This window comes from Zingiber officinale, chromosome 4A, assembly GCF_018446385.1.
Source record: "Zingiber officinale cultivar Zhangliang chromosome 4A, Zo_v1.1, whole genome shotgun sequence".
Lineage (NCBI taxonomy): Eukaryota > Viridiplantae > Streptophyta > Magnoliopsida > Zingiberales > Zingiberaceae > Zingiber > Zingiber officinale.
Window position 1 is genome coordinate 56,508,302 of NC_055992.1, and position 10,461 is coordinate 56,518,762.

Consider the following 10,461-nt stretch of genomic DNA (forward strand, 5'->3'; position numbering starts at 1 on the left):
TCATTCTGAACTCTCCACTTTCTGATTCCGCTAACCCTTGCTTGATTTTCTAAATTTCAGGATCCTGTTCCTGAGCTATCTGGATGTCACCAAGCAGGGTAGATGCTAAGGTCATAGTAGAGAGCTGTCCCACTATGAGTTCGAGATCGAAATCTGTGATCTCCTTCTGTAGGGGCAGTGACATGACTGCTAGGGATAGTAAGGTAGCACTGGACTTTCTACTAAGTGCATCTGCTACCTTGTTAGCTTTTCCTGGGTGGTAGAGGATGTCTATGTCATAGTCCTTGACTAGCTCTAGCCATCTGCGTTGTCGCATATTCAAATCCTTCTGAGTGAAGAAATACTTCAGACTCTGATGATCTGTATACACTCTACACTGAGCTCCATACAGGTAATGTCTCCAAATTTTGAGAGCGAACACGACTGCTGCAAGCTCAAGATCATGAGTAGGATAGTTCCTCTCATAGTCTTTGAGTTGTCTGGAGGCATAGGCGATCACCTTGCCATTTTGCATCAGCACTGCTCCTAGTCCCAATTTAGGGGCATCACTATAAATGTCAAAGCTGCCTGTGTTTTCTGGTAGAGTCAGAATAGGTGCACTGGTCAATCTCCTCTTTAGCTCGCTAAAGCTGTTCTCACAGTCCTCTGTCCACTGAAACCTTCTGTTCTTTCTGGTAAGAGCTGTCAGTGGGGAGGCTATCCTGGAGAAATCTTCTACGAACTTTCTGTAATAACCTGCTAATCCCAGAAAGCTTATGATCTCACTGGCATTCTTGGGTCTTTTCCAACTACTCACAGCTTCTATCTTACTGGGGTCTACCATGATACCATCCTTTGAGATGATGTGACCCAGGAAGGACACCTGATCTAACCAAAATTCACATTTCGTGAACTTGGCGTACAACCGGTTCTGCTGAAGGGTCTGCAATACTATTCTCAGGTGCTCGGTGTGTTCTTCCTGAGTTCCTGAATAGATAAGGATGTCATCGATGAATACGATAACAAACTTATCTAAGTATCCTCTGAATACCCTGTTCATGAGGTCCATGAAAGTAGCTGGAGCATTTGTCATGCCAAAGGGCATGACTACGAACTCGTAGTGTTCGTATCTAGTCCTGAATGCTGTCTTGGGTATATCCCCTTCTTTAACTTTCACCTGATGATAACCTGATCTGAGGTCTATCTTCGAGAACACTGCTGCTCCCTTTAGCTGATCAAACAGGTCATCAATTCTGGGAAGAGGATACCTGTTCTTGATTGTGACTTGATTCAGTGCCCGGTAATCTATACACAGGCGCATGCTCCCGTCCTTCTTCTTCACGAACAATACAGGCGCCCCCCATGGTGAGTGACTAGGACGTATGAAGCCTTTGTCAAGCAGCTCCTGTAGTTGTTCATGAAGTTCCTTCAGTTCTGCTGGAGCCATGCGGTAGGGTGCCTTGGAGATAGGATTTGTACCGGGAATGAGTTCTATCTCAAATTCAATCTCCCTGTCTGGTGCTAGACTTGGTAACTCCTTAGGGAAGACTGCTGGGTAGTCACATACGACTCGAACCTCTGCTAGCTGTTGGTCCTTGTCCTGACTGGTATTGACTACATGTGGTAGGAATCTCGTACATCCTGAATCCATTAATTTATGTGCTCTCAGAGCTGAGAGAAACTTCTTGGCCTTTTTCTTTGGTTCTCCGATGTACTCGAACTATACTTCTGCTTCCGGTTGGAATACGACTTTCTGTTTACGGCACTCTATAGAGGCACCGTATCTGATCAGGAAGTCCATCCCAAAGATAACATCATAATCAGTCATTTCTAGCACTATCAGATCACAAAAGAGTTCTCTGTCTTCTATAATGACTGGCACTACTCTGAGCCAGTGCGTGGATGTCATAATTTCTCCTGAAGGTAGCATCGTCAAAAATTGGCTACTGAGTACCTCCGGAGGTATCGCTAACTTCTCGACAAATGTCCTGGATATATAAGAATGGGTTGCCCCAATATCGAATTGTTAGAGTGTATACTAAAAGCCTAGCTTTTGGTATAAACATTTATCTAGAAATAAGAATCACATTGGTCAAATGTCTACATTTATGATAAATGTAGTTGCTCAATTAATTTATATTGTAGATAACATGGTGTGTAGTGTCACATACAGAAGATCATGTTATCGGTTCCTTATAAATTATAAACAGTAGCTCACGACCAAGATGGAAAGGAACAAACCATTGGAAGGTCGTAGTGTAATTAGGTATTAGTTTATCTTAACTATATAATTACACTAGTACACTTAGAGTGTATTGAGTAGGACCATTTGAGGTCGTTCCTTTTATACTGACTTTATAAAGGAACAAAGACCTCAGTTATTATGGAAGTGTGTGCTCTTAATCCTAATATAATAACAAGCACATATATTTGATATTTATTTCTTTAATTTATCAATGGGTGAGATTTAGTTCGATAAATCAATAAGCCTGATAAGTTGGGAAATGATATCACTTATAGTGTGTGTTGTTGATTATAGAAGAAAACTGTGTCCTAGTGATCTAGGTTGAGAATGTCCCCAAGAGGAGCTCATAAGGATTGTCATGTTAAACTCTGCAGGTGGACTTAGTCCGACATGACGATGAAGTTGAGTGGTACTACTCTTGGAGCTAGATATTAATTAAGCGAGTTGTCAGTAACTTACTTAATTAGTGGACATTTGTTATCTTAAACACAGGGAGACTAACACACTCATAATAAGAAGGAGCCCAAAATGTAATTTGGGATTGGTGCGGTAGTTCAATAATAGTTCTTTAGTGGAATGAATTATTATTGATGAAATTAAGTTGTGTGTTCGGGGTGAACACGGGATGCTTAATTTCATCGGGAGACCAAAACCAATTCCTCCTCTCGGTCCCTATCGTAGTCTCTAGTATATAGAGATTTATACCCACCGCATACCCACCTTCTTACCCATCCAATGGGGCTGGCCAAGCTAGCTTGGAACCCAAGCTAGGGCCGGCCAAGACAAATGGATGAGCCTAAGGTGGCGGCCAAAGCTTGGGTCCCAAGCTTAGGTGGCCGACCACAGAATATTAAAAAGATTTTATTAAAATTATTTCTTATGTGGATATCATGATTTTAAAAGAGAGTTTAAAAATTAAAAATTTCCTTTTATAGTTTTCTACAAAGATTAAGAGAAGAGATTAATCTCTTTCCTTATTTGTAGTTTAAAAGGATGGTTTTAATTTTGGTAAAACTTTCCTTATTTGTAAATCATCTACATGTTTAAAGAGAGTTTAAAATTTGAAATCTTTCCTTATTTGTTGATTAAAGGAGGATTTTAAATTTTAAGAAAACTTTCCTTTTAACCATGTTCATGATTTAAAAGAAAGTTTAAAATTAATAATTCTCTTTTATTAGTTTCTACAAAAGATTGAGAAAAGATTTGATATCTTTCCTTATTTGTAGATTAAAAGAGATTTTAATTTTTAGAGATAACTTTCTTTTTATCCACATGTTTAAAAGAAAGATTTTAATTTATTAAATTTCCTTTTTATAAACCAATCATGAAGGGATTAAATTATTGGAGAAATTTTATAAATTTCTGGAGACAAATTAGGAAGTTTTAATTAATTAAAACTCTCCTTGTTTGTAGCTTTTATGTGGCCGACCAAATAAAATTGAGAAAGAAAATTATTTTAATTAAATAATTTTTCCTTTTCAATAGAAAAAGAATTAAGAAAATTTTTATTAAATTTTCCTTATTTGCCAGGATCAAGGATTATAAAAGAGGGGGTAGAGGAGGCTTCAAAGCTAACGACTCTATTCTATTTTTCTCCCTCTTTTCCTTGGTGGTGTGGTCGGCCCTATTTCTCTCCTCTCCTCTTGTTGGCCGAAACTTATCTCTTGGTGGAGCTTTTGTTAGTGGCCGGATCAAGGAAGGAGAAGAAGGAGAGAAAGCAAGTCTCGTTTCTAGCATCCCTTGGAGCATGGTGGTGGTGGCCGAACCTCTTCATCCTAGAAGATGTTTTGATGGCCTAAACTTGCAAGGAAGAAGAAGGTGATTGGTGGTTTCTCATCTCGGAAGAACGTTGCCCACACAACGTCCGAGGTTAGAAGAGGAATACGGTAGAAGATCAAGAGGTCTTTCTAGAAGGCATAACTAGTAATTTTTCCTTTCCGCATCATGCTAGTTATTTATGGAAATAATACCAAATACAAGAGGCTTACGATTCTAGTATTTCGAATATGTTTTTCGATGATGTGTTCTTTTGTTTTATTTTTCCTTGTGATTTGATTGTTCTTTTCGGTTAACCTAAAGTTATTTTAGGAAATTAAATATTAGCTTTCCATAAAAGGTTGTGTCTAGTCGGTGGTGGTTGCTCCCATATCCAAGAAGGCCATGTGCCTCGCCACGTCAGTACTGGGAACCAATTATGGAAATTAATATTTAATGGAATTAATAACTTAAGGTGATTTGGGTCGAACGTGTTAAGTTCCGCAGGAGATCCAAGTCAAAACCTAAAAGAACAAATAGATTAAGTTTTGGATCAAACGTGTTAAGTTCCGCAGGCGATCCAAAATTTAATTTAAAAGAACACATGGTAGCTAGGAAAAGGTTCAGACCTTTGTACAAAATTTTTGTACAGTGGAACCTCTAAGTTTTTCAAGTAACAACCAACACGAATAAGACAGTTGTACTTTGCTGTAAAATACTGATCTGACCTGTGACAACCGTCGAGGCATTCACTACGTCCTCTCTGGTGAGTGAGTAAATCCTCGCATTGGTAGTAGCTGGAGGGGCTTCTAGTCTGCCCTGACTGATCTGTGGACCATCTAAAGCCGCCTGCATCTGGTGTAACTGTGCTGGCTTGACTTCATACTGAATCGGTTGTGGTTGAGGAAAGCTAGTCTTGTTTGGGCACTGCTTAGCCATATGCCCTTCCTGTCCACACTCAAAGCATCCTCGTGTGCCCTTACGACAAACTCCAGGGTGGAATTTCCCACAAGTAGCACACTTGGGATAATTGGGTTGTTTACTAGCTGGTCCTCCTTTTGGGTAACTCCCTGGTTTGCGCTTGTTGCTAGAGTTCCCTTTCCAGTTAGAGCCGTGGGAGCTGTGGCCCTAGTGTTTCTGAGTACCGGAGCCTCCTTGCCCTGTGGACTCTGAGAGGACTTGCTTCTGCTGCTTGATATTATTCTGGTAGTGCTCGGTGGTCAGAGCACTGCTGACTAGTTCTTCGGTGGTTTACGGCCTATGAATGCCGCCAGCCACGTTCATCGCTATTTCTGGCCTTAGCATCTTGAGCATAAATCGAACTCGTTCTTTTTCTGTGCTGACTACTTCAGGGCATAAGCGAGCCAATCTGTTGAATTTCTTCACCGCTTCCTCCACTGAAAGGTTGCCCTGGCGAAACTCTGTGAACTCGTCGCAGTGGCGGTTCGTGACCCGCATGTGAAAGAACTCCTCGAAGAATTCTTTCTCGAAGTCAACCCATGTCATCTGGTTTACTGGGCACTTCGCTCTAATTCTCTCCCACCACATACGTGCATCTCTTGTCAAGAAGAAGGAGGCGCACTTCACCTTCTCATGTTCTGGCCAGTCCAGAAGCTCCATCGTACTCTCCAGTGTTTTGAACCAGGCCTGAGCATCCCATGGTTCACTAGTGCCTGAGAAATTCTCTGGCTTGACTCTCTTCCACTGGATCAGATAGGCTTCTCTTCTTGCCTCTGTTGCTGGGGCTACTGGTGCTGTAGGCTGGACTGGTGGAACCTCTAAGACTACTGGCGTTGCTAAGTTTGGTTCCGGGGTGACTGTGGGAGTATTCTGCTGATTAGCCTTTAAGGTGGCTATCTCCTGTTGCTGTTCAGCTAATGCTGTAAGGTCTGGGGGAGGCACTGAACTGCCTGCCTCGTGCTGGGGCTCAGTAGCTGGTGCCCTTCTAGCTGGGCGTCCTCTTGCCATTTCTAAAGGAAAAGAGGACATAGATAACCAATACTATCACATTTAACTAATTACTATAATCAACCATGTCAAACACTATCATATATCAACATACTTTAGCTATCTATAAACATGACAGTAAGAAAACATAAGTAAGAGGAGAGGCGTTCTTACTTGGAAGCTGCAGTTTCAATGCTAATGTGTGTGAAGGAAGTATGGAACTTGCTCTGATACCACTCTGTAACGACCCGCCTTCTAACTAACTAAGCTGTAAGGCCGGACCGTCACATTATGTTGTGCTAAACTATATCCATGACCATCACTAAATCTAGATGCGGAAGCTGTACTAATTAAAACTTTGCTAAGCTCTTATCATTTCTTTATTCTATATGTGCTAAGGGGTGTAATCTAAACTATTCATGACATATTGTACATCCCCCATGGTCAAGGAACTGAACTAAGGGTCTTCCGACTGTTGTCAGGCCTCCCAATCCATCCATGGATCGATTGGAATGGTCTAATCGATCCAGTGATCGACCCAGTACGCTACTGTATGCGGAACTTAGGTTGGATCGATCCAGTGATCGATCCAGCACGCTACTGTGCTAAGGGCAATATTCTGGATCGATCGGCTGATCGATCCAGACTGGCCAATCGATCCAGTGATCGATCCCAGGGCTTTCTGTTCGCGACAGAAGGCATCCGGATCGATCGGCTGATCGATTCAGGAGCTTACTGTTCGCGGTATGAACTTCACAATCGATCGGCTGATCGATTGAGAAGCCTCCAATCGATCGGCCGATCGATTGGGGTTTCTGATTTCGTACCAGAAGTCTGATTTCAGCACTATTTCGTGCCAAACTCAACTACAAGAGTTCTATAACATCTGGAAACATGCTAATAACACATAACTAGGATTATGAGCATAAGTACAAACAATCTAAGCAAGTCTTTCATGATTCAAGACATTAAAATAACTAGAAATGCGGAAAATAACATTATATAAAAACTAAAGTCTTAGTTTGCTAATTTCTCCAAGATCTTTATTCCAGGTTCCAACCACACAAATCTTCAACGCATTGACCTCCAGCCTCTGCTAATCTATCTTCCCTTTACCCTTATCTGCAATATAAGGAAAGAAGTATCTGTAAGCTTAACGCTTAGTAAGAAACCATCTACCTCACTAAAACATGCATACGATGCAATTTATGTTTTTAAAACATGCTATTTGAAACATACGAATACTGAACATGTAAGGCATAGCATGGCATACAAACAAACTAGTCATGGACTAATCTAAGCTATCACATTGTATCAATAGAAAACTAAACTGATACAAAAACTAAGTTGAGCTAATTCTAAACTAATGCTAAAGCTGTACTGAGTCCACATAACTATTTGTGAAGTTTTGAAAACTATTTTCATAGATAGATTAAAATAATAATCATGCTGCTGTTTGGGCCCGACAACTGTACGTGCTATGCGCGCATCCCTAACTAGACCCGGGTTTGCAAGTCCCGAATTTAGTAGGATTACTAGGTTATCTGAACCTAGGGACGACTATGGGAGCCCAGCCCAATGGATATCTAATCCAGTACAGTGCCACTAAGAAAGTAAAATACTGAACATAAGCTAATAATTCTTGTCTTGCTTTTACTAGGTTGTCTAAACCCAGAACTAGGTTATCTAAACCTAGAGGCGACTGTGGGAGCCCATCCATTGGACATCTAGTCCTGTAATAGTTATAGCAAGACCAAATGAGCTATAAAAATGCTGCTATTGCATTTATCTAAGCTACCAAAATGCCTAAGTTGCATTTTGACTGTGCTAACAATTTAATCGGACACCTGGTGTGCGCTAATTCGCATCCTTTGTGTCGGAAATCTACATACTATTAAACTGAAGCATAAATTCATACGGAAGCTACTTATACTGCAGATGAGGGGTTTCTTACCTCCTGTTCGGATTTTCTTACAAATCTAATCGCTAGGTTTTCCGGAGGAGAGATCTCTTCGACGATCTTCTCGTGTCTATGCATTCCTCTCGCGGAGGGGAGCGTCCTCGTGTCGGAGTCGTCGCCGGAAGGTGCTCCTAGAGCCTAGGGGACGGAACCCTAGCCCTTGCTTGGTGCGCCGAGAGAAGGAGGAGGAGAGGGAGGGGCGGCGTGAGGTTAGGGTGAGGGTGAGGAAAAGTTACGTTAAAAATAACTCTTCACTTATTAATTCTCTATTTATATTAAGTGGTTAAGTTCGCCCAGCTCTAATATAAATTTAATTGCCTCCCTTTCCTTTCAGCACGGCCTTGCTGGGTTCAACTGGTTACTAGGGCTATCTATAAGTCGTAGGACCCAATAGGTCTCGGGTTCGATTCTCGCTTAAGCTATTTTACGTTCTTATTTATTTTTGCTACTTCCGCTACTCTAAAAATTCCATAAAAATATCCTAAAATTCCAGAAAAATACTAAGATATTTCTATTAATTATTTTGAGAATTTTCGGGCGTTACACAACCCAACATCATCATACTTTTCACTAGATCTTGTCTGCGAAGGAGGGGGATCTTCTTTAAACTATTTTGAAACAATATTTTTAATCTTTGCCCCCAAATGTTTGAACTCCCCGTTCTGTAACTTGTGATTTTCAAAACTCATAGATGGTTGAGTTACAATTTGTTTGACAGACTCTATAGCATTTATGGCTTGCACTTCTTGAATGTTTGAGGGAGATTTCATCCAACTTATGTTCTACCATTCTTGGAGGTTCAATGTCACTTGATCAATTAACATATATGCTTCATCTACACTTTTGTCCATAAAAGAACCTCCAGCTGATAAATCTAATAAACTCTTGTCTGAGAAAGAAATTCCCCCATAGAATATGTGTAAAATCAACTATTTTTCAAAATCATGATGAGGACACTGTCTTTGAAGACCCTTAAATCTATCCCATGCTTCAAATAATGATTCTCCGTATGCCTGAGCAAAATTTGTTATGCAATTCCTCATATACACTGTTCTGCTTGGAGGGAAAAAATGATTCAGAAATTGCTTCTCCAATTGTTCCCAACTTGTAATGCTTTGAGGATGGAGAGAATATAACCAAGTCTTTGCTTTATCCTTGATACTGAAAGGAAATGCCATCAATCGAACTGCATCTGCTGATACTCCTTCACATTTCACCATATCACAAATCTCTAAAAATGTTTCAAGATGCAGATAAGGACTTTCTGATAGTTCTCCTCCAAATTTGTGACCTTGTATCATAACAATTAACTCGGGGTCTAGTTGGAAACTTTCTGCTTCAATTTGAGGTTGCACAATGGAAGATAAAAATCTTGCAGAATAGGGTGTAGAAAAATTTCTCATGGGTCTACTTGACATGTTAGAGCTCATGGATATTCAAGAAAAAATTATTAGAAGAAAAAAAAATTGAAGACTCAAAGATAAGAAATAAAATGCAATATGAGAAGCAAGAAAAACAATGCAAAATTAAAATTGCAAGAAAGAAAGTGCATAATGAAAACAAGAAAGAAAAGGTTTGGTTTCATCTCTAGAGGTCCTTTCATCTCTAGGAGTTTTGGTTTCTTTGTAAGGTTCTTAAATGTAAATGATCTACCAAATCCTTTTTCTCAATTGTCCATCATTTATAGAAGGTTGTCGGTTCTCTCTTGCAATAGAGAACCGACCTAGGACTAAAATCCATACCTAGATTGATCAATTAGGAATGAATTTATATTGTCCTTACACGGGCTTGCCTGTCACGAGCGTCCCTCGGAAAATCAACATAAGAATCCATCACTCATCAACCCATCAAGAAATAAAGATTAATGCATAAATCTATCCTCCCCTCTTGGAATACCTAATTTCCCCTTCAAGATAATCCCTCAAACATCCTTACACGGGCATGTTCCTATCATGAAGGTTCCTCAAAAAATCGAATGAAGAATTACCTCTACAAGATCTACAAGATATCCAAACATTCAATCAAGCATGGTAATTAGGCACAATCACAACATTTGACACAAGATCAAATAGATGCAAAACAGGACAAAATCATAGAAATGAGAAATTGACATATCCACAAGAGTTTTACATCAAGAATTCCTTACAAATACTCCCTCCATCATAGAACAAGATATCTACTCCATAAATCAAAGAAAGATTCCGAAAGAAACAAAGATTACAAGCATTTCTAATCCCTCAAATCCAAGAAACGAGAGAAAGAAAACTTATCTACGGAGAAGAATAGTTTTCGGATCCAATCCTTCGATCTTGGGGTCGAATCGATGAAGATCTTCCCTTAGATCACCCAGAAATCCACCCACGAATGGAAGGAATGCCCAAATCTTCCTTTCTCCCCAAAGGGGAGAAGATCCCCTTTCAAATCTTGAAGGAGGCCTTATATAGAAGAAGGGTTTGGGCACCACACGGCCCCGATGCACGACCGTGTGAGGTTCACACGGCCTACTCCACTCTCTTCTCTGCCAACCTCACACGGTCGTGTGTGGTACACGGCCGTGGCTTGCCTCTATCAACGC

General features: G+C 40.4%; 1 non-coding gene across 1 annotated transcript; it reads left to right on the top strand.

Annotated features, from left to right (window-relative positions):
- Positions 1-8,825: 8,825 nt before the first annotated feature.
- Positions 8,826-8,931, top strand: LOC121973888. Its single transcript, XR_006109798.1, has one exon. It is a non-coding gene; the product is annotated as a small nucleolar RNA R71 (small nucleolar RNA).
- Positions 8,932-10,461: the final 1,530 nt, after the last annotated feature.